The sequence below is a fragment of the Manis pentadactyla genome, chromosome X (assembly GCF_030020395.1).
Source record: "Manis pentadactyla isolate mManPen7 chromosome X, mManPen7.hap1, whole genome shotgun sequence".
Lineage (NCBI taxonomy): Eukaryota > Metazoa > Chordata > Mammalia > Pholidota > Manidae > Manis > Manis pentadactyla.
In genome coordinates this window covers 109,880,833-109,900,975 of record NC_080038.1, presented here as the reverse complement: position 1 = coordinate 109,900,975, position 20,143 = coordinate 109,880,833, and the positions used below count along the sequence as shown (strand labels likewise).

The 20,143-nt window shown below is 42.4% G+C and overlaps 1 protein-coding gene across 1 annotated transcript in view; it reads right to left on the bottom strand.

Moving 5' to 3' along the window:
• Positions 1 to 20,143, bottom strand: part of HTR2C (5-hydroxytryptamine receptor 2C) — a 443,326-nt gene that overhangs the window by 63,087 nt on the left and 360,096 nt on the right. The gene's annotated exons all lie outside the window — the stretch shown is intronic.

The following is a 20,143-nucleotide window of genomic DNA, read 5'->3' as shown; positions in this document are numbered from 1 at the left end:
ATATGTCAAAGAAATAGTCAATCTTCCCATGTTTTCTTCCGCCTGCTACTTCTATACCTTTTCTTCTTCCTTCCTAATTACAACCCTTAAATAGAATTCGTGCCTCATATCAAATTTACCGAGTATCATAATTCTTCCAAGTGGTAAAGATACCTCAAGACAAATGCTGGGCATAGAAGCCACAGGGCATAAATATGCAAAGAAGTAAAAAGCTAACCTTTTCAAACAATAAGGCTTCCCTCTCACTTACCAACTTCACATTTCCCTGTATGGCCCCGGAAGATGACTGGTTAGCCAGAGACGGGTAAGATTCCTCAAGGGAGGAACAACCTAAGACAGGCACAGTCGCAGGGGGGCCATCAGGTGAGAAATTGGGGATCAACAGAGGTGAGGCTTAGAACCTCACCCCCCCTGTTCTGAGAGAAATCTTCTGCATACGTGGATGTTTTATTGCCCTGGTCTAGCTTGGATTAACACATAGTCTACAGGCACACACCTGATCATCTACATTTGCTCTCTTACAACACTAAACTATGTTTTCTACCTTTATCTTGTATCTACCTACCACTTCAGCATTTTATTAAAAATAATAATCATAAAGAGAGAAATGTGGTATCCACATATAAATCAAGTATAAAAACCAAATGAGTATTCATATTTGAACTGACTGTTTAGAGTTCATAATGCATGAGCAAAACCGAAAGTTTCTGTGATGACTGCCCTTGTACTGTTCACTATGTAACTTATTCATTATGTAAGAATTTGTTCTCCATGTAAGAACTTGTTTGTTATGCCTCAGAAGATTGGAGACTGACGAAAATTAGGCTTGGGGTGGATTAATGATTGTGCATTGAGCATTGACTCCCCTATACAGAATTTTATTGTCGTTAACAACCATTTGATCAATAAATATGAGAGATGCCCTCACAAAAAAAAAAAAAAAAAAAAAAAAAAAAAGACAGACTTCCAATGGTAAAATAAATAAGTAACCGGGATGTAATGTATAGCATAAGGAATATAGTCAAGATATTGTAACAGCTTGGTCGGATGATAGCTGGAACCTAGAATTATGTATATAAATGTTCTACCACTGTGTTGTACACTTGAAACTAATGTAATGTAATACTGTGCATCAACTACCCTTCAATAAAAAATAATTATTAAAAAAAAAAAAAAAAAAGAAAGGTGCAGCAACAGCAGGTTCCTCAGGAAAAGATACAGCCCCCTCCCCAGGATGTGGAGCACTCCACGCTCCACCCCTATAACCAGGCTGAGCTGGTAGATTTGTGCTTCCGGTTTCGGCAGAAGCCCTTAGAAGTCTATGTCAGCCTGGCTTTTGCACCTTTGGGATCTAAGAGTTGATAGAATTATTTTGTCTGGGTCAGAAATGGGAAAGCTGGCTTACCTGACTACTTACTCCGCTCTCTGGCTTAGATTACAAAATGCTTATCAGACCCCAGGAAACCACATCCTTCCTGATTGGCTAATGGGTACACTCTGGCCAGTATGGCCTAATCAGGACAATTTGCCATCTTTCTCTGCTAGATGGCAGACATCTGATGAGCTTTAACAGATGTTACAGGACTTGGGCATGAAGAATGCCATTCGTAACTCAGAACATCAGGACCTAGAGGAGGAGTTGTTTACAGAGGGAATGAGAAATCTGGCGCTTCAAACAGCTCTCCTATCCCTCTTTGGATCCCTAGTTGCTATTCTTGCCCCTCACTTAGGGTAACCCATAAATGAGGTTCCTCATACTGCAGCAGATCTGGGAGACAAAAAGCAATGAGGAGTTGGAAGACAGTGCGATCTGCTACTGAGAGAAAGAATTTAAAGAGCTCTGTGAAGGTCATCGGGATCCAGGCATGGGTTGATTTGATAAAGCCAGAGGCAGAAAAAGAGAAATTGGATGAGCAGTCAAATAAGATCTTGCTGGAGCTGTCGCAGCAATTGAAGACAGAGCAGCAGTTCCAGCCACTGAGGACTAAGAAATGGAAGCTGGAGACAAAGTCACAAGCCTGGTTCATGTGTCTATAGGACTTCCTATGGGAGAGTAAGCTGATCCCATCTGGACCCTCACAGGAAGATGATTAGGCATTGCAATTTGACAGGCGGGAGGTCAAGGCCCCCACCTTGAGGAACACAGTGGGGACCAGAGGCCGCATGTTAAATTAACAATTCATTGGTTCCCATTGAATGTGTAAAGTGTCCTTGCACTGGTGGACACAGGAGCTGAAAGCTCTCTGATTTATGGCAACCCTGAGTGGTTTCCTGCGACAGTCACTGTAATAGATGTGTATGGGGGTAAGACAATTAGAGTCAAGAAAGCCCAAATACTATTGGGAATAAGGCATCTACATCTACCCACCCCACTCCAAAGGAGCATACTGTGTATATTTCTCCCATCCCCAAATATATTTTTTGGGTAGATGTCTTGCTGGGTCTGTGGTTACAGACCACTGCAGGTGAGTTCAGACTGAGAATACATGTGGTAAAGGCAATTCTGAGGGAACATGCTAAGCACCTGTCTGTAGTTTTGCCTGTGCCTCAATGGGTGACAAATACTAATCAATACAAATTGCCTTGGTTGCACCAAGAAAATGGAGACACCCTCTAGGAACTGGAGAACATGGACCTTATAAATCCCACTCATAGCCCTTTTAATTCCAGTGTGTGGCCAGTGAAAAAGCTGGACAGCTCCTGGTGTATGACCATGGATTACAGGGAATTGAATAAAGTCATACCTCCACTGCATGCTGCTGTTCCCTCTCTAGCAGCTCTTATGGACACCCTCAGTCATGAACTGGGGATGTATCATTATGCTGTGGACATTGTTAATGCTTTCTTCTCTATTGACATAGCACAGGAAAGTCAGGAACAGTTTGCCTTCACATGGGAAGGACGGCAATGGACTTTCACGATCCTTCCACAGGAATACCTCCACAGCCCCACCATCTGTCATGGACTTGTAGTCCAGGACTTGGCAGCATGGGAGAAACTGCCAATGGTGTGGCTGTACCATTATATTGATGATGTCATGTTCACCTCTGATTCTCTTGTAGATCTAGAAGGTGCAGCACCTAGATTGCTACAATATCTACAGGAGAAAGGATGGGCTGTGAACAGCACCAAGGTTCAGGGACCTGGTTCGTCAGTCAAGTTCTTGGAGGTTGTCTGTTCAGAAGACTAAAGTCATCCCATAAACAGACAGAGATGAAGTCCAGGCTTTTCCTAGCCCTACAACTGTGGCATTATTACAAGAGTTTCGGGGTCTCTTAGGCTACTAGAGGATGTTCATTCTGCAGTTGGCACAAATTCTGTAGCTCTTATACCATTTGGTATGAAAGGGTATCATGTGGAACTGGCAATGGACATATGCATCTGCTTTTGCTGCTGTTAAGTGAGCAGTCAAGGCCATGCAGGCCTTGAGTGTGATGGACCCACCAAGGCCCTGTGAGCTAGATGTTCATGTGACTGAAGATGGTTATGGATGGGGTCTCTGGCAGTGGCTTGAATGGAACTGCCAACCTTTTGGACTCTGGTCACAACTGTAGAAAGGAGCAGAGGTCTAGTACACACCTTGACAGAGAAGCAATTGGCTGCCATGTACCATGTCTTGCTGACTATGGAGCCTATTACCGTAACAGCCCAAATAAAGTAATAACCACCCATCCCATTCCAGGGTGGGTATGAGACTAGACACAAAAACCAGGGAGTAGAGTGGCACAGATGGCTATACTGGTCAAAAGGGGTGCATACTTACAGCAGCATAGCACCCTACCCACCAGCCCCTTGAGTGAAGAACTCCAACTCTTACTGGGGCCAGTGGCATATATCAGTGAAAGGCAGGAAGAATTTGCTCTGGAGCCATTAGTAGCAGAGAGCCCTTAATGGGGGGGAAGAGTCCTATATCCAAAGATGCATGGTACACCCATGGCTCCAGCTGTGGGCAGTCCCCAGAATGGACAGCTGTAGCTTTCCATCCTAAGACTGAGACAATATGGATGGAGCATGGGGAAGGGAAGAGCAGTCAATGGGCAGAGTTGCAGGCAGTATGGCTCATGATCAGCCAGGAGCCCTCCTCAATAGTTGCCTGCATTGACAGCTGGGCTGCCTATCAGGGCTTGGCCCTGTGGCTACCAACAAGGTACCATGCCAACTGAATGGTTGGTCACTGGCTCCTTTGGGGGCAAGAGTTGTGGCAAGACCTATGGGCCTCTGATCAGACTAAGACTGTTACCATACATCATGTGACTGGCCATTTGCCTTTGGCATCTCCAGGGAATGATGACACAAACACATTGGCCTAGGTGCATTGGCTAGAAGGAAAGCGTACCTCTGATGTGGCCCAATAATTCCATCAACGTTTGTTGCATGAGGGGCAAAAGACAATGAGGGCTGTTGCCCACCAGTGGGGCCTGCCTTTGACCTTTGAATAAGTCAGCAGAGCCTGGCAGGAGTACCTGTGTGCTCAAAGATGGACTTACATCGAGTCCCACATCAACATGGAACAATAGTTAAGGGGCCAATATTCATTATCAGGTGGCAGATAGAGTATATTGGGCCTCTGCCCATATCAGAAGGTTATTGGTATGTCATGACTTGTGTGGACACAGCTAGTGAACTTTTGGTTGCATTTCCTGCATGTTGTACAGATCAGCAAATGACCAAAAGAGGCCTAGAACTGCTTTTTGCAGCCTATGGCCCACCACAGATGATTGAGAGTGATCAGGGCACCCACTTTACTAGACATGCATTAGAAGAATGAGTATAACAATTAGGGATAAGGCAGAAGTTTCATGTACCATTATAACCTTATGGGGGCAGGCATGATAGAGAGGTGCAATGGTTTGTTAAAATCTGGCCTTAAGTCAGACACCAATAGTCTGTTTACAGGGCTGGTCAGTCTGTTTATGGACAGTGCTATGACATTTGAATGAGAAGCCTTGGAAGGGGGCATCGAACCTCATGGACATGTAACACACATCACTGCCTCCCCTATACAACTGCACGTACAAACCAAGGAGGAATTGTTGAAGCTAGGATTTGGCCACCAGAATACTGCTGCCAGTACCTACTGCACTAAACCTGTAAATTCCATTCAGTGGCCATGGCTGTGGACATTTCAACACATGGACCAGCAATGGCTGGCACTTCTGGCACCTTGGAGTCAAGGCCTGTTCCTGGAATAACAAGAGACTGGCCCCCAAACATTACAGTAGTGCACGCTAAACAGTTGGAAGGTTAACATCTTACTGTGGAGTTTTGTCTTACTGTGGCAAGAGTATGTGCCTCCAATAGCACTATATACAGACCCCTCAGTAATCCCCACAGGGAGAGGGGTGAAAGTCTGGTATACTAGACCTGGATGGGTCTCCCTTCCTGCCACAGACTTATCAAAAGATCCACTCTCTTGCATTCATCCAACCTGATGGACAAGATTCACCTATATTGGTGTCATTAAAATATGCATCTTAATGCCCTTAAGGTTAATTTCCTCTGTAGTCACTGTGGATTGGGCATATCCCCTAGCAACAGCTGCTGCTTGCTGAGTGAGCATGGAGTTCCCTGCCATCTCAGATGATGGAATCCCATGGAATATGTGAGTCATGGACCCAGTCTGAGTAGGACTGGTTGAATACAGCTGGATCCCCAGGCTTGAGGATGGTCATGATTTTGTTGTTATATGTATCATAATTTCTGTTGTTATTTGTTATGTTGTTAATAACCCCTGTTGCTGTTGTGGAATTTGATTATAGTGCTCTAGCTTTCTTGCACAGTGGTCATCCTGGAAGATTGTGGGCATGTAGATTGTGAGGTGAGGATTCTGGAAGGTGGATTGTGGGGTAAATGGAAGTTTCTGACCAGGATTCCTGCCAAGCCTTAATAGCACCTATTATGCCTATAATAAGAGGCTGTTTGCACATTTATGGGACGTTTACTGGTGACAGAGCTGCTGGTCAGTTACGGAATACCAGCCCAGAGAAGTTCTTCTTCCCTCAGTTCCTGGTACGTAATTGGTCAGGCATCTGCAAGTCACTAGAGACCTGCCCACTGAGTTCCTCCTGGTGTTACAGGCAGGAAAGTGCATGGCTGGGGAGAGTGGGGACCAAGGCAAGACTGAGACCTATTCCAGGAGAATAAACCCCATTTTAAGCCCCCAACTTCTTGCCCTTGCCTTAATTTGGTCTCAGTGAATTCATAGGGAACTTACCCCAAGCAAGGAACCCTCTCCTCTTGGAGCAATAATATGTGACATCTATATATTCTTTGAACATTTTACTATATCACTAGTGTCATTGTACTACTTAGATCTCTTTTGCTATTTAAAAACTTTAAAGCATTCTATAAACATTAGCATGTTAAACTTCTCCAAAACACGGAGTTTGGGTTTGGGGGAAATTATGAAATGATGAAATTAGTCTTTAGGCACATTCTTTCCTTTCAAACTTCTTTCTCCCATTAATAGTATCTATATTTTAGGTAGGCATTCTGAATTAAAATTAAATTTCTATTATTGGGATTTTAGGAAGTGGCAGGTGATAGTGAAATACTTTGCCTGGTATAGGAAGGTCAAATATCCTAAGGGTCCGTCAGTCACAACTGGTAAGAGGTTTGCTCTGGATTTCCAAAAATTCCAAGTCTTACAAAAACACACTTACCTATTCTGTCTCTCTACATAAGCAGTTAATTAGGCTTATTATGCCACATTTTGTCTATTTTATTGATTAATATTGTATGTAATATACTATGAAATAGTTATGAGTTGGTTTTAAAAATCAGAAACTATCAACGTTAACTGGCCTATCACTATCATATCACTTTGGGGTAAGGTGTAGGAATTTTTCTAGATTTTTTCCTTAATGATGAAAGTCTTGCTTCAAAATTTAAATTGAAGACATGAAATTGCAAAAGAACAGGTGTTGAGACAGGTACAGGGTTGTAATAGTGGATAGACCATAGAACTATATCATAGGAGAAGGCCCTGGGCTCTATTCAAGGAGGCAACAAAACTCAGCCTGGGGATGAAGCTGTATGTCTACAGCTTGAGGGACGGGTGCATCAAATGTCAAAGTTGGAGACTCAGGTAGGCCTGGAACAAGAGTTAAAAAAGATGAGGAGGAATTGCTAGAAAGTAAAATAGAGCAATTGTGGTACACCATGGGACACACCAGGATAAACATAACAGGAAAAAGCTTCCTTTAACTCATTGATTCCTCTGGTGAATCTGTTCCTGTTCTGCTTGCTTCCTCCAGACTAAATGAACTATTTTGCTACATTCCTAACTTCCAACCTTTATATTTTGTTCCCTGAATGATGATCAGCTTCTTTTTTCTTTGGCATGGCTTTTTCACAAACAGATAAGCTTTCCTCTTGGCATAAAAATATTCATAAAGCTTGCTGCCTGATTTTAGATTTGGGTGTCAGCAGCAGATGGTAGCTGAAAATATGTGAAAGTGGATATATTGCTGAGGGAAAGAATGTAGAGGAAGCAGACGCCAGACCAAGGGCTTTGATAGCTTTTTGAATTACTTTCTGCCTGAAATTTATGTTACTGCAAGAAGTAAATCTCTAGAAAAAACAGTTAAAGGCTTTCATGGGACCATTACCATAGAACACTAACTAGGGGGCAAAAGACTAGACTACTTATTTAAGACCACTTAAAATTGATCAGCATTCTACAGTCTTCTGGTATAAGCAATCATTTAAAAACTTAAAACCTTTTTGTTTTTTTCCCTCTAAAAAGGAGATTATAGAAGCTTACTCCAGAATCCATGTACTAAAGCTTAGGGGCTCTACATTTTTATTTTATTCCTTTTGATCACTTTACTGCTTCTTGGATATTGAAAAATTTTGCAAACACAGAATGTAGTTACATACAATTTTAACATTACATCAATTTGGAAGGAATTATTAATGATTTTCATTCTTCATATCTCAACAACCATATATGACATAGAAGCATATTATTCTTAGATTGAGAAACATTTTGTTCCACCACATTTAACTGTTAGTTCAGCACTGTATAACCTCTACTCTGTTGTACTATAGTGGAATGAACCCGGATTTTGAAATTAGACAAACATGAGTTTGACACATGGTATCACAGGGATTCTGGGAAAAAGATGGCAAAGAGGGAAGGCAAGGCAGAAACTTCCTTCCAAAACACACAGAACATGAAAATACAGCAAATACAAGTAAACCTGAAAACAACCTGAAGACTGCAGAACTGACTACCTACATCTGGGGAAGAAGAGAAGAATTCACAGAAAAGGGTAAAATGGCAAAGCCAAGACCCGGCGGGACCCAAACCATCCCCCAACCCCAGCCCATGGCTGAAGGAAGAGGAATGTAGCGAGGAGGGAGTAGAAGCCCAGGAGCTCTGAACACGTGGCCCCGGAGATCTGCTCTGGGAACATGAACCCACATTACATGGTGATCTGGTGATTAGTGGGGATGGACAACAAAAACATGTGGAACACTCAAGGAGGATGAGATTCCAGCCACTTGTGGAGTACAGGCACACTCTGCTAGACACCCTGAGATAAAAGCAAAGTGGGCAGTTTGGAAATCTTCCCAGCAACAGGAGGAGCACCAGAGAGGCAAGAGTTACAAAGAGCTCTCTGTGCAGGAGAAAGGACAGGTGGACAATATTTCCCCAGCCTGCCATCAGCCCAATAGGTTGGGAACTCAGACACTCCATCCCCCTTGCTGGCAATGCAGCCTTGAGGCACCCCTCTGTGGCACACAGGGGATGGAAGACCCACTTGGCCCAGCAGTGGAGGTAGAACTTACTGTCAGGAAGGCAGAGGGAGACCCTCCCAGCTTTTTCTGCCCTGTTTTGGCCCAGCCAGGGAAGTGCTGTGGGAGCCAGCCCCAGGAACTCCTTCCTCCCAGCAGCCCCTGCCATTGCTGCAGGCTGGGCAGAGGGCAGATCCATCCACAGCAACTCCAGCAGCACAACCTCTACACATGAGGGACCAGCTGATGGCCCACACAGCCTGCCTGATATCAGATTACTACAAACCAGACAGAAAGGTGCCCCACCTACCACATGCCAACAACTGGGGTGTGTGCACAAGAAAGTGAAGTATCTTGAATTTCTGGGTGCTAGAGGCCACCTAATCCATAAATCTATTACTTCACAAGAAACACTGAAAAAAAGAGGAGGCAAAGGAATTTGTTCCAAACAAAACTGTAAGACAAAACACTGAGTGGAACTGAAATCACCAATCATCTTCATAGACTTAAAAGTAAAAGTCATAAACATGCTCACAGTCCTACAGAAAAATATTCAAGATCTCAGGAAGGACCTCAACAAAAAGATAGATGACCTGCAAAAGAGTCAAACAGAGCTGAAAAATACAGTATCTGAAATGAAAAATACAATGGAGGGATTTAATAGCAGGCTTTCATAGTTGAAGATGTTGTAAATGACCTGGAATTTTGGGAGAAGAAAACAAATGAAGCTGAAAAACAGAGAGAAAAAATGATCTCTAGGAATGAAAGAACAATAAGAGAGCTGTGCGACCAATCCAAAAGGAACAATATTTACATAATAGGGGTACCAAAAGGAGAAGAGGGTGACAAAGGGAATAGAAATTCTCTTTGAGGAAATAATTGTTGAAAACTTCCTCAAACTGGGGAAGGAAAGAGACACTCAGGTCAAGGAAGTGCAGAGAAGCTGAACAAAAGGGACCCTAGGAAGACAACACCAAGACATATAATAATTAAAATGGCAAAGATCAAGGACAAGGAAAGAGTATTGAAAGCAGACAGAGAGAGAAAAAAAGATCACTTATAAAGGAAACCCCATCAGGCTTCAACAGACTTCTCAGCAGAAACTTTACAGGCCAGAAGGGAGAGGAATGATGTACTTAATGTACTGAAGCAGAAGAATCTCCAACCAAAAGTCATCTATCCAGCAGCATTATCATTTAAATTTGAAGTAGGAATTAAATAATATTCAGATAAAAAAAGTTGAAGGAATTCAGCACCACTAAGCCAGCCCTACAGGATACTTTAAAGGGACTGCTATAGATAAAAATGTTCCTAAGGCTAAATAGCTTTTACCAGTGAAAATAAAACCACTGTATAGCTAGTAGATCAATTAATTACCAAGCAGTATGAAATTAAATAAACAACTCAGAAAATCAGTCAAGGGATACACAAAAAGTGCAGATTATGACACCTAATATATAAAGAGTGGAGGACAAAGAAGAAGAAAGGGGGAAAAAAGTACCTGTAGTTTGTGTTTGAAATAGAGTAATCAGCAATTGAAGATAGACTTTTATATAGTAAGTAAACTATCCTTGAACCTTTAGTAACCACAAATCTAATGTCTATAATAGATACATACACACACAGACACACACACATACACACACACACAAGAAAGAAAGAAGGAAAAAAGAAAGAAAGAAAGTAAAACTAATCGCAACACTAAAGAAATCCATCAAATAACACGAGAAGAGTATAACATGAAAAAAGGAACAGGGAGGAGATATAAACAACCAGAAAACAATTAATAAAATGGCAATAAGTACATATCAATCAAGGCTTGCCACAAATGTAAATTGACTGAATGCACCAATCAAAGACATAGAGTGGCAGAATGGATAAAGAAACAAGACTTATTTATATGCTGCTTGTAAGAGACTCATTTCAAACCCAAAGACATACACAGACTAAAAGCGAAGAGATGGAAAAAGATAGTTCATGAAAATAATAGGGAGAAAAAGGCAGGATTAGCAGTACTTATATCAGACAAAATAGACTTCCGAACAAAGAAAGGAACAAGAGACAAAGAAAGACATTAGATAATGATGAAGTGGTCAGTCCAACAAGAGGACATAACCATTATAACATCTGTGCACTCAATATAGGAGCAGCTAAATAAGTGGAATAAATACTAACAGAATTAAAGGGGGAAATAGACTGCAACACATTCACTTTGAGAGACTTTAACACAACACTCACATCAATAGACAGATTAACCAGGCAGAAAATAAAGAAAGAAACAGAGGCACTGAACAATACATTAGGTCAGAAGGGCTTAATAGATATCTACAGAACATTCCATGCAAAAGAAGCAGGATACACATTCTTCTCAAGTGTACATGAAATGTTTTCCTGAGTAGATCACATACTAGGCCACAAAAAGAACCTCAGTGAATTAAAAAAGATTGAAATTTTATCAAGCAACCTCTCAGACCACAATGATATGGTACTAGAAATAAATTACACAAAGAAAACAAAAAAACCTACAAACACATGAAGGCTAAACAACATGTTTCTAAATAAATAATGCATCAATGAACAAATTAAAACAGAAATCAAGCAATACATAGAGACACATGAAAACAACAACTCAACAGCCCAAAACCTGTGGGATTCAGTGAAGGCAGTTCTAAGAGGAAAACACATGGCAACATAGGCTTACCTTGAGAAACAAGAACAATCCCAAATAAAGATTAAACTCACAATTAAAGAAATTAGAGAAAGAACAAATGAAACCCAAAGTTAGTAGAAGGAGGAACATGATAGAGATCAGAGCAGAAATAAATGAAATAGAGAAGAATAAAACAATAGGAAAAAAACAATGAAACCAGGAGTTGTTTCTCTGAGAAAATAAACAAAACAGATAAACCCATAGCTAAGCTTATCAAGAAATAAAGATAGTGTACATACATAAACAGAATCAGAAATGATAAAGGAAAAATCACTACAGACACCACAGAAATACAAATAATTATTAGAGAATACTATGAAAAATTATATGCCGATAAATTGGACAACTGAGATGAAATAGACAATTTTCTAGGAAAATAAAACTTTCCAAGACTGATCCAGGAAGAAACAGAAAATATGCACAGACCAATTACCAGCAACGAAAGTGAATTTTTAATTAAAAAACTACCTATAAACAAATGTTTTTGGTAGCTTCACAGCTGAATTTTATCAAACATTTAAAGAAGAGTTAATACCCATCCTACTTCCATCTCATCTACTTCCAAAAAGTAGAAGAGGGGGAACACTTACAAACTCATTCCTTGAGGCCAGCATCACTCTAATACCAAAACTAGACAAAGACACCACAAAAAATAAAATTATCGACCAATATCCCTGATGAACATACATGCAAAAATCATTAGCAAACCAAATTCAAAAATACATCAAGAAGATCAACTATCATGACCAAGTGGGATTTATTCCAGGAGTGCAAGAATGGTAAAGTATTCATTAATCAATCAATATCATACATCACGTCAACAAAAAGGACAAAAAAATCACATGATCATCTCAATAGATGATGAAAAAGCAATTGACAAAATTTAATATCCTTTCATGATAAAATTCTTAACAAAATGGGTATGGAGGGTATGTACCTCAACATAATAAATTTAGGCCATATATGAGAAACCCACAACCAATATCATACATAATAGTGAAAAGCTGAAAGCTTTCCCTCTAAGTTCCAGGACAAGACAAGGATGCCCACTCTTACCATTTTTATTCAACATAGTACTGGAGGTCCTAATCATGGCAACCAGAGAACATAAAGAGATAAAAGACATCCAAATTGGTAAGGAAGAAATTAAACTGTCATTGTTGAAGATGACACAATATACATAGAAAACCCTAAAGATTCCACCAAAAAACTAAGAGAATAACTGAATTCAGCAAAGTTGCAGGACATAAAACTAATACACAGAAATCTGTTGCATTCCTATATACTAACAATGAACTAGCAGAGAGAGAAATGAGGAAAACAACTCCATTTACAATTGCATCAAAAAGAATAAAATACCTAGGAATAAGTCTAACCAAGGATGTTAAAGATCTTTATTCTGAAAACCATATGACGCTCATGAGAGAAATTAAAGAAGACAACAATAAATGAAAATCCAACCTGTGCTCATAGATAGGAAGAATTATTATTGTCAAAATGGCCACCCTGCCCAAAACAATTTACAGATTCAATGCAATCCATGTCAAAATGCCAACAGCATTCTTCAATGAACCAGAGGAAATAATCCTAAAATTCATGCAGAACCAAAATACACCAAATAGCCAAACCAGTCCTAAGAAAAAATAACAATGTTGGGGAAATCATGTTCTCTAACTTCAAGCTCTAATACAAAGTCACAGTAATCAAAACAATTTGGTACTGGCACAAGAACAGAGCCATAGATCAATGGAACAGAATAGAGAGTCCAGATATAAACCCACACATACATGGTCAATTAATATATGATAAATGAGCCATGGATATACATTGGGGAAAAGGCAGCCTATTTAACAACTGTTGTTGGGAAAACTGGACAACTACATGTAAGAGAATGAAACTGGATTATTGTCTAACTCCATACACAAAAAGTAAACGAAATGGATCAAAGACCTGAAGGTAAGTTATGAAACCATAAAACTCTTAGAAGAAAACATAAGCAAAAATCTCTTGAATATAAACATGAGCACAACTCATTGGTCAAGGGAAACAAAATAAAAAATGACTAACTGGGACTACATCAAACTAAAAAGCCTCTGTACAGTGGACACCATTACCAGAACAAAAAGGTATCCTACAGTATAGAAGAATATATTCTTAAATGATCTATCCGATAAGGGGTTAACATCCAAATTATATAAAGAACACATTCATCTCAACACCCCAAATCAGATAACTCAATTAAAAATGGGCAGTGGATCAGAACTGGCACTTCTCCAGGGAAGAAATACAGATGGCCAACAGGCACATGAAAAGATGTTTCACATCTTTAATCATCAGGGAAATGCAAATTAAAATCACAATGAGGTATCACCTCACACAAGCTAGGATGGCCAACATCCAAAAGACAAGGAAAGACAAATGCTGGCAAAGTGTGGGTAAAAATGTAGCATTCCAGAATCTCCTGCCTGGCTTTAGTGCATATCCATATGAACAGGCATTCCTAAGGGATGGAGAGAAGTAGTTCATCTCCATATCAGTGGGTAATTACCTGGACAACCGAAGGCTTATCTGAACCTGAAAGGTTGAGGATAGGTCTCACTTGCTTTTGCCAGAGCAGGAGAGAAATGGCCCTGGACTGCAGTTTGTAAGCAGTAAAGGGGTTTTAAACTTTATTTCTTTCCTTGACTGACTTTGGTTATAGAGGTATTTTGCCTTGGTATTTCCTCTCCCAAGAGTTACACCTGGAGGTAGTGGGCACAACCTCTGAACCTGAAATCTGTGAAAATGGGGGTGACCCATGGGAGAGCTGCCTTTAGAGATGGTGGGGAGATGCCCAGAACCCACCCTGTGGATGGTGGGGAGGCCCCAGTGGCTGCAGCAGCAGAGGGTACAGCTTCACCTGTTATTGTCCCCCCATCTGTGGGGCTTCCAATTTGGGAGCCCCTAGTGAGAAACTGGTCTAGGGTAAAGTACCTCCTAGATGGGTGGGGCCTTCCCCAGAACTGGGGAAGGGTGGAGACACTGGAAGCTGCAGAATTAGACCTTCATGAGATAGACGACTGCTTAGAATCCCTGAGTGGCCGTGTAGTGGTTGGCATTGTAGGGTCTCTTTTCATTGAGATAAGGGAAAATGTTATACAGGATAGAGAGAGGGCTATCGAGGAGAAAGGATTATCAAGAGGGTTAGCCAGGAGAGAGAGAATTAGGCAGGAGAGAGACACAATTCAGCATCGGTTGGAGGAGTTGGGCGATAACCTATTGGATGCCATTAAGGAAGAAGGACTATTATTGAAAAGACAGGCCATGCTACTGGATGATTCCTTAGCAGTGGTGAGGGGGAAGGCATCAGGAAAAGCCATGTTGCAGGAGGCCATGGGGGAGGGGGAGAAAAGAGTAGTGCCTTCAGCCCCAGGCATAGAGGAGGAGCTGGGGGAAGAAGAAGAGGAGGTGGGACAATGGGCCAATCTGCTGCTGAGGCCACTGCCAGAGGTACCAGCCTCTCCTGTATTAAAGGCCCACCCAGCTGTAATTAACGAAATAAAAACAAAACAACCGTGGGCTCCTCAGGGGTAGGAGCAGCCCCCTCCCCAGGTTGTGGAGCATTCCATGCTCTGTCCCTATACCCAGGATGAGCTGGTGGACATGAGCATCTGGTATAGGCAGAAGCCATTGGAATCTCTGCCTACATGCCTTTTATGCTTCTGGGATATGAGGGTGGAAAACATTGTTATGTTGGGTACTGAGATGAGTAGACTGGCTTCCCTGATGACTCACCCTTCCCTCTGGCAGCACTTGAAAAATGCCCGTCATGCCTCAGGGAACCAGATACTTCTGGAATGGATGACAGCTGCCATCATGGTAGTTTGGCCCTAATCAGGGTGATTTACTGTATTTACCCAGTAGTTGGAAAACATATGTAAAGCTCCAAAAGGTACTGTGGGAATTGGGTATGAAAAATATCATCTATAATATGGACAACAAAGGCCCTGATGAGGAGTTGTTCACCATAGGAATGAGAAATCTGGTGCTGCATACAGCTCCCACATCTCTCTTTGGGTCCCTAGTGAATACTCTTGCCTTCCACATAGGGCAGCCCATAAGTGAGGCCATTCATACTTTAGCAAATCTGGGGAAGGTTGAAACAATAAGGACACAGAAGGAAGTTCAGGCTATGACTGAAATGAGAGGTGCAAAAGGCCCCTTGAAAGTCTCAAGGACCCAGATGTAGGTTGGTTTGGTAAAGGCCAGCGTAGTGAAAGAAAAAGTTTATGGGCAGTCCAATAGAATCTTGTTAGAACTGTGGCACCAATTAAAGCCAGAGCGTCAGTTCCAGCCACTGAGATCCAGGACACAGAAACCAGTGTCAAGGCCTCATGCCCAGGCTGTGTTCCTGCAAAACTTCCTGGGAGACAGTATTCAGGATTCGCCTGAGCCCTCACCCCCACAGGAGGATGATAGGGCATCGTGGTTCAACTGGGTGGGGGTCAAGTTCCCCACCTTCGGGGATGTGGAAGGGATGAGAGGCCACATGTAGAATTAGAAATTCATTGGTCCCCTGTGAATTGACAACATGCCTTGGCCCTGGTGGACACAGGAGCTGAGTGTTCTCTGATTTATGGCAACCCTGAGCATTTTCCTTGGACCGCTGCTGTGACAGATGTCTATGGAGGTAAACCAATTAGAGTGAAGAAAGCCCAAATCCCACTGAGGAGAGGGTGTTTACCCCAAAGGAGTATACTGTGTACATTTCTCCCATCCCTGAATATATTTTTGGGGTAGATATCCTGCAGGGCCTGTGGTTACAGACCACTGCAGGTGAGTTCAGACAGAGGGAAAGTGTGGTAAAGGCAGTTCTGAGGGGACATGCTAAGCACCCACCTGTAGCTCTGCCTGTACCTTGGAGGGTGACAAATACTAAACAGTATAAATTTCCTGGGGGGCACAGGTAAATTGGAGAAACTCTACAGGAGTTGGAGAAGGTGGGCATCATAAAGTCCACTCATAGTCCTTTAAATTCCCCAGTGTGGCCAGTGAAAAAGCCAGATGGCTCCTGGCATATGACCATGGACTACAGAGAATTGAATAAAGTCACACCCCCTTTGCATGCTGCTGTCCCCTCTTTAGCAGCCATTCTGGGCACCCTCAGCCATGAGCTGGGAACATATCATTATGTAGTAGACCTTGCTAATACTTTCTTCTCTATTGACATAGCATAGGAGAGTCAGGAACAGTTTGCCTTCACATGGGAAGGCCAACAGTGGACATTCACTGTCCTTCCACAGGAATACCTTCACAGTCCCACAGTCTGTCACAGATGTGTAGCCCAGAACTTGGCCACATGGAAGAAACCACAAATGGTGTAGTTGTATCACTACATTGATGATATTACGCCCACATCTGATTCTTTTTCAGATTTAGAAGTGGCAGTTCCTAGACTGCTCCAACATCTACAGGAGAAAGGATAGGCTGTGAACAGCAACAAAGTTCAGGGACCTGGTTTGACTATAAAATTCTTGGGGGTTGCCTGGTCAGGTAAAACTAAAGTTATTCCTGAAGCATCTTGACAAGGTCTAGGCTTTCCCCACCCCTAGCACTGTTGCAGTATTATAAGAATTTTGGGGGTCTTTTGGGCTACTGGAGTGTGTTTATCCCATATTTGGCACAAATTCTGAAGCCCTTATACCAGTTGGTATGGAAGGTCATCAGGTGGGACTGGGATGAGACATGGGCAGCTGCTTTTACTGCTGCTAAGCAGGCAGTCAAGGCCGTACATGCCTTGAGTGTAATGGATTCATCAAGGCCCTGTGAGCTAGATGTTCATGTAACCAAAGATGGTTATAGATGGGGTCTTTGACAGTGGTTTTTATGGACACACCAACCTACTGGATTCTGGTCACAACTATGGAAAGGAGCAGAGGTCCCATACACCTTGATAGAGAAGCAACTGGCTGCTGTGTAGCACACCTTGCTGTCTAGGGAGCCCATCGCGAGAACAGCTCCAAACAAGGTAATAACCACCTATCCCATCACAGGGTGGGTACGAAACTGAATCCAAAGGCTATGGAATGGCATAGCACAGATGCCTACACTGGCCAAATGGGGTGCATATTTACAGCAGTGTAACACCCTCTATATTAGCCCCTTAAGTGGAGAACTCCAATGTTTATTGGGGCCAGTGACCTATACCAATGGAAAGCAGGAAGAGCTTGCTTCTGAGCCATTGGTAACTGAGAGTCCTTATCAGGAGGGAAAAGGCCATATACCTGAAGATGCTTGGTATATAGACAGCTCCAGTCATGGAAAGCCCCTGAAGTGGAGGGCTATAGCTTTCCATCCTAAGACTGAGACAATATGGATGGAAGATGGAGAGAGGAAAAGTAGCCAGTGGGCTGAGTTGTGGACAGTATGGCTCATGATCGCCCAGGAGCCTTCCCCTATAGTTGTCTTCAATGATAGCTGGGTCATCTATCAGGGCTTGACCCTGTGGCTACTGATGTAGTTTCATCCCAACTGGATGGTTGGTCACCGGCCCCTTTCAGCACAAGAGTTTTGGCAAGACCTATGGGTGTCTGGTCAAACTAAGACTGTTACCATACATCATGTGACTGGATATTTGCCTTTGGCATCCCCAGGGAATGATGAAGCAGACACATTGGCCCAGGTGTGCTGGCTAGAAGGAAAGCCTGCCTCTGATGTGGCCCAATGGTTCCATCAGCATTTGTTGCACATGGAGCAAAAGACAATGTGGGCTGTAGCCCATCAGTGGGGCTTGCCATTGACCTTTGAGGAAGTCAGCCAAGCCCAGAAGGAGTGCTTTGTATGCTCTAAGAGGGACTTGCACTGAGTCCCACAGCAACATGAGACAATAGTAAGGGGTTGATACCCCTTGTCAAGTGGCAGATAGACTATATTGGGCCTCTGCCCATATCAGTAAGATATTGATATGCCATGACTTGTGTGGACACCACTACTGGACTATTGGTTGCTTTTCTTGCACATTCTGCAGATCTGCAAACCACCAAGAGGGGCCTAGAGCAGCCTATTGGCTGACCACAGATGACTAAAAGCAATCAAGGCACCCACTTTACTAGACATGCATTACAAGAATGGCTGCAGCAATTAGGAATAAAATGGAAGTTTCATGTACCGTATAACTCTACCAGGGCAGGCATGATAGAGAGGTACAAAAGGTTGTTGAAATCTGGCCTGAAGTTGGACACCAATAGTCTACAGGGCTGGTCAATTCACTTATGGACAGTGCTATGGCATTTGGATGAGAAGCCACGTAAAGGAGCTTTGAGCCCTGTGAATATGCTAACACACCTTGCTGCCTCTCCTACACAACTGTATGTGCAAACCAAAGAAGAGTTATTGAAGCCAGGATATGGCTAGCAGATCACATTCCTGCTTCCAGCCCCTACTTCATTAAACCTGGTAGACAATGTTGAATGGAGGTGGCATTGGACATTTTGACACATGGACCACCATTGGCTGGCCCTTCTGGCACCTTGGGGAAAAGGCCTGGAAGCTGGCCTTGTGTGTATTCCTGGAGTAACAGCAGAGTGGCCCCCAAAGATCACTGTAGTGTATTCAAAATGTCCAGGAAGTAAGACCATCTTATGGGGAAGTTTTGTTTTATCTTTATGGCTACTGCATGTACTTCCTGTAGCCCTATATATTGACCCATCTGTAACTCGCACAGGGAGGGGGTTGAAAGTCTGGTATACTAGACCAGGATGAGATACCATTCCTGCTACTGTTCTATTACAGGATCACTCTCTTGCATGAATCCTACCTGATGGACAAGATTTTCCTATGCTGGTGTCATTAAAACATGTATCTTATCACCCTTAAGGTTATTTTCTTCTACAGTCCTTGTGGCCTGGATGTGCCCCCTGGCTGCAGCTGCCATGTGATGATTGCTCTTAACTCTCTAACTCTTCAGCTTTGCCTGCTGGAATGGACAAGCTATGGACTTAATCTGCATAGAACTTTGAACCTAGCTGAATCCTCTAGGTTGAGGATTATCATGATTTTATTGCTGTTGCTATTGTATGCCATTAGTCTGGTCACAGTGCTCCAGTTCTCTCACTCAGGGACCATTGCAGAAGAGAAAGAATGAGTAAATTGTAAGGTGAGATTTCTGGAGGGGTGTCCTATGGGTAAAATTGTAATATTCTAGAGTGTCTCACCTGGCTTTAGTGCATATCCACATGAACAGGCATTCCTAAGGGGTAGAGAGAAGTAGTTCATCTCCATATCAATGGGCAACCTAGGGCTTGTCTGAATCTGAAAGGTTGGGGAGAGGTCTTGCTTGCTTCTGCCAGAGCAAAAGAGAAATGGCCTTGGACCACAGTTTGTAAGCAATAAATGGGTTTTAAACTTTATTTCTCCCTTTACTGATTTCAGTTTCCTCTAGATATTTTGCCCCAGGATTTCCTCTCCCTGGAGATACACAAGGATGAGGTGAAAGGGGGACCCTCCTACACTGTTGGTGGGAATGCAAATTGGTGCAACTGTTGTGGAATGCAGTATGTATGTACCTCAAAAATCTAAAAATAGAAATACCATTTGACCCAGTAATTTTACTTCTAGGAATGTACCCCCAGAAAACCAAAATTCCTGATTCAAGAAGACATATGCACCTCTATGTTTATCACTACACTATATACAATAGCCAAGATATGGAAG